This window comes from Dermacentor silvarum, chromosome 3 (assembly GCF_013339745.2).
Source record: "Dermacentor silvarum isolate Dsil-2018 chromosome 3, BIME_Dsil_1.4, whole genome shotgun sequence".
Lineage (NCBI taxonomy): Eukaryota > Metazoa > Arthropoda > Arachnida > Ixodida > Ixodidae > Dermacentor > Dermacentor silvarum.
Window position 1 is genome coordinate 63,834,617 of NC_051156.1, and position 5,192 is coordinate 63,839,808.

General features: G+C 45.6%; 1 long non-coding RNA gene across 1 annotated transcript; it reads right to left on the minus strand.

The window, feature by feature from the left end:
* Window positions 1–241: 241 nt before the first annotated feature.
* LOC125943807 (uncharacterized) lies at window positions 242–4,130 on the minus strand. Its single transcript, XR_007465905.1, has 3 exons — window positions 3,633–4,130; window positions 2,536–3,220; window positions 242–2,067 (listed from the first exon to the last, which is right to left on the minus strand). It is a non-coding gene; the product is annotated as an uncharacterized LOC125943807 (long non-coding RNA).
* Between the last annotated feature and the right edge of the window lie 1,062 nt (window positions 4,131–5,192).

Below are 5,192 nucleotides of genomic sequence, written 5' to 3' on the forward strand. Positions count from 1 at the left end.
ACCGTGCCCTCCACTATGAATCAGAACCAGCCAACATCATTGCAGCGTGTGCAGTGTTGCACAATTTGTGTCTTGATGAAGGTGACAGCGTGTTTGATGAGGTTGATGATGATGACAGCAGCAACAGCAGCAGTGACGATGCAAATGAAGGCCCCCTCCCACAGGGAGTTCCCCGAACGAGGGCAGCACGCATAATGTATCTGTTGCGTCGCAGCAGCACCACAGTAGCAGCAAACGTGCCTGCAGTGTCAGGCACATATGTCTAATAAAGAGAAGGAACCAACGTGAAGGCGCGTTGGCAATTAGTGTATAGCCTGCTGTTTTTTTATACAATCTGCTAAATTATCACCATTGCTTTTTATGTAGCCTGTACCAATGAGCTGTCACTACTGGAGGTGGATTGCATCATTCCACTGCGACCCTACATGAGCCTTTCACTTAGCAGTTGTGGATAGACAACGTTGTGGTCATTAGCAGAATGTCGTAGCCACTTGTCTGGGCAGCAGGAGTTTGCCGGTCCATTTGCTGCTGCTGCTGCTGCTATTACTAGTGTCAACTTGATGCATTTATCTGCTGGCATCACCGCCAATGTTCACCGCCGTCGGCACTGTGCATGGGAGGATAGTGGACTTCGTCCCCTCGCTTCCTGCTTGGGCTGCAGTAAAGGACAACCCTTCTCGCTCCATCATATGCATTGTTCTCGCACACCTTGCAGGCACTGCACAGCTTTGCCACACAGCCTCCTCACAGTTCCTTTGCAACAGGCCAAGTCGTGCTCCACAGATCGCCTGGCATGTCAAGCACATTATGCTCTCTTGGATGTGCATTCATTTGTAAATAGCTGTATAATTGTACATATATTTGTAAATAGTCATATCAAGTGCCAGTGATGTTCCTGAAAATCACTTCTTCACGTCCCCACAGTAAATAAAAATTTCAACACATCTTTCATATTCAAAGTGAATAACTGTCATCATGATACAAATCAATGTACACACTGTACGATTTCACGGTGCCAAAATAACAGTACGGTTTTCACTACATGGGTTCTAATACATTGTGAAAGGCCGCTGGCACACAAATGTATGACATTGATAATGTTTTTCTTTGTGGTCATCCACAACCATTTGCGTTCACCCAGCAACCTAACAGCACAAAATGTCTCGCGAGTCTTGCCTGTTATGCATCCGCCATGCTTGTAGCACAAAATAGATGTTATTTTCAATGACTACTGTCATAATAAGACCACCAGTGTAAAAGTGCAGTCAGCACTTTTAAGAACGACACACGTGAGAAAAAACTTTGAACTTTGATAATCTTCCATATAACAATGCCAACAAGAACAGCCTGGCAGTGAATGTTGCCGATGGCTATCGATGGCTATGTTGGGTGTATCAAAAATTGTTCTCAACAACAATGGGGACTAGACTGTATTGTTATCATCGATAAGGCCACCCTGATATATCGCAATAACTATTGCAAGTAACACGCACTTGTTGCTAAAGGAAATAATAATATGGCCACTCGTGCCTTCCATAGGCGAAAAAACTTGAAATTGGAAACATGACACACATATAGCATGGAAATCATAACAGTGGATTCCAATACCAGTTACCACAAAATTTGTGTGTGAAACATTGTTGTGGCTAAAATAAAAGTGAGCACATAGTCAACATGTTCCTTGAAAAGCAGCACCTACTTAAATAGAGCAGAAACAGAAAATCGAAAGCACGCACCTAACCAAAAGGATGAAACATTAGAAGTACAGTTCACTCACTGCCATTCTCACTGAGACAAACTTGCTCAGCAAGTGAAACTACACATGACAAAAAAACTATAACTTATGAATTCTTCGAAACACAACATATTAAAAAACAGAAGTAGCAGCAACATTTGTCACCACTACGGCTGAGGCGGCTCGCGGAGGCCATGGGCGAGGGCAGTCACGAGCTGGCGCAAGGTGGATGCGATGAGGGCAGTCGTATCCTGCAAGCCCCACATCTCCACTGCCAGCTGCTGTTGCAACCCGCGGGAGGCCCTCAGCTCCTCCGCCAGCTGCTGATGATGCTGCGAAAAAAGATCACATACTGCAGCTACAGGATGCGAAATTAATTTTTTTAACAGTGCTTTCAAAGGTTAGACTTTGAGCTCGGTTACTCTAGACGGCAGTGAGAACGTATGCATATGACGTGAGAAGTTGCAGTGCGAACTGTATATGATCTTATATGTTACAAACATGTTCAAAGGCTACCAAACCACCTTTGTCACTAAGAAGTCAATGTTGGTGATAAGCTGAATTGACTTACAAAAGATGAACATGCTGTGGTGGGACATGCAACCATGGAAATGTTTTGTAACTTGCGAAGTAACAGAATGAGAAAGCACACCTCACCGAAGCTACATAAGTACACGAACCAATGAGCACTTGAACCCAATGAATACAGATACCACTCATGAATTATCAGGTTGTAAGTTACATTAACCTCCACACTAATCCCCTCTTAAAAAATAGCAACCTAAGCGAATTGTTCGTACCTGCCTGCTTTGATCAAGCAGCATCCGGTGGAAGCTGACGGCCTCCACGTTTGCTACCTGCGCCAGCTGCCCCTGCCTGGCGTGTTCCGCTGCTGCCCTGCAGGCCGCAGCCTCCAGTGGTTACTGCTGTCGAGGTGGCCTGCGTGGCTGCTGCTGAGCTGATGGTCCTTAAAAATTAAATGGGCAAAGAGGATAAAAACATTTGTTGTGTTCTTCTGTGTTGAACATTCACTGGTTCATTATCATGGGTGGAAACATAGGAAAATATTCCCGGCAACAAACTAGGCAATATAAACCTTACATTTGGATAAATAAATAAAGCGGCACCACAGCATTGCAAAATGCTGCACCAATACTAATTTTTTCACGACAACTTGAACGCTACAGAAGCTGCATTACAAGGGGTATGAATAGTCAAACAGAATATAGTTTCGTCTTGCACAGTCACGTTATGGCAGGGAGTAGTTGTGGTTCTTTGTAGGTGACTATGTGAAATACATTTTTTCTGTTTAAGAGGTCAGAACAGGCAGTGCTTTGTTCTGAAGGCTTCGCATTGCAATTGCTGTTAAAGTGCCTTACGTTCAGTGCCGCTCGTCCCCGGCTCTGTGCCCACAGACACATGGGGTGGGGCTGTCGGGAGAGACACGTGGGCGGCAGTGACCTCCTCCTCACTCGAGCTTTCCTGCTGCAACAACAAAGCATAGTAGACACACTGTGTGAGCGTTGCACACGATGAATATGATTTCAGTACTGTTATTGTTTCTTCAGTTCCATCAACGGTTTGCCAAGTCTATTCAGATTTATTCACTCTGTACAGAACATGCTTGATGCATCATCTGACTTGCTCGTGACTTCACATGCTTCATGGAGTAACGAACCATATAATCAATCACAGGATGTTTCTGCGCAGCGTTGTTTTCGTATGTTATTCTAGTGGGGCCAGATTTTCATTTCTGCAAAGTATGCATATCATATACTGGCATGTGTTCTAAATGGCAAGAAAACAGATATCAGCACACAGCAGTAAAACATTCACCAGCTCAGAACAGTGGAACTTCCCCGAACCGGTCCACATAGCAAAACAAAACGCTACGCACCTCGGCGTCATCCTCAAAAAGGCCACCGGCGCGTAGGCTGGGCCGAGCCGTCCTAAAACTTATATGACGCGGCCCTCCAGCCCGCCCAGCTTGCCGCCTCCGGTTTTCTGCAAAAGCATGAAGACAGTGAGCTTACGTTCCGAAGTATATTGCTAACTGCGGGCTCACCTCTTTTCGGACCCTACTTGCGCGGCAAGTTTTTTGCAGTCGTACACTATCCGCGCCCAATACTGGCGCCAGCGCCGAGCTGTTTTCACAGCCGGCCCTAGCGCGTTCAGCGCGGCAGTTAACTCCTGCCAAAGCGCTTTTTTCTGAGCAGGACTCATACTTGGCGAGAGGCTTGTGGCGCCTCTCGCCAAGTACGGGTGCTGCTCAATTAACATGACAAGCAGAGTGGTCTGCGCTGCCGACACGCGGGGTCCTTTCGGAGGGGCCGGCATTTTTTCTTGCTTTCAATTTTCGTGGGGCCGCAGCAAATTAATACAAGCAATAAGTCGTACCGTTTCACATATCCTTTCATCATGCCGTTAAAACAGAGCACTTACACTTACTTAATATTTTGTTACATTATGGCAGCATAATAACTGTTTCTCTTAGACGTAGTACACTTGACAATCAAACAAAAACAAATAATTTGCCCCAGTTAAGTCCGGAGCAATACTTGTTCAACATGTAGGGGGAATTTATGACTGCGCACTTCACCCACATCCGTAGATAGTTACGATTGTTCTTTAAAAAAACGTTTGCTTACCAGCTATTTGTTGCGATGTACTGCTTTCCAACCTTGATCAATTCTTGGTTATCCTGTGCGAATAAAAGCAAAAGTAAGCATCCCACGACCACCGCAGATGTTCAGATGCGACTGTCCAGGCATTAAGCACAAGAGCTCGATGTTGCTTACTCACCTGGCGCTACGCTTTCACGGTTTCCATGACGTTCCCAGCTTCCGAAATTCTTCTCGGGCGAAAGCACACCACGCAGGCCGAGACTCACCTAATCGTGCAGCGTTACGGGCAAAGATACACTAAATGCGGGCCACGGCACTGATCGGATCCGTCTACGTAGCCGCCATCTTACGCGTGCACAGCGAAATCGCTCGGACTGGCTCGGATGCGGAATCGACGCGTGTGTGGCTATGGCTCGAAAAATGGGAATACTTGCAATTAATTGGAAATGCGCTTCAGCCACTTGCGCGTCAGAAGATTATAAAACAATTTTAATGTCAGTAAAAAAGAATTATCCATTTATTAGGCGTTTATATCTAAAATGGAGTTGCTATACGGCCCCTTTAGGAGTAAAAACACAAGCAAAACGTGCTTCCGGCAAAGCTGGAGGCTGCAGATTGGCCTGTTTGAAAAACGTCGTCGTGTCCCGCCCCCATACGCATGAACTGTGCCGTCATTTTGACGTCAGAAATTTGGAATCAAAATAATTTGGAATCATTTTACGTTATAGCGCCTCAGCTCATAGCGTTTCTGTTCAGTAAACGTTGATGGAACCGGAAATGTATCAGCATCAATATTCACGCGGGCAAAAAATAAATAAAGAAGATAGCAGATT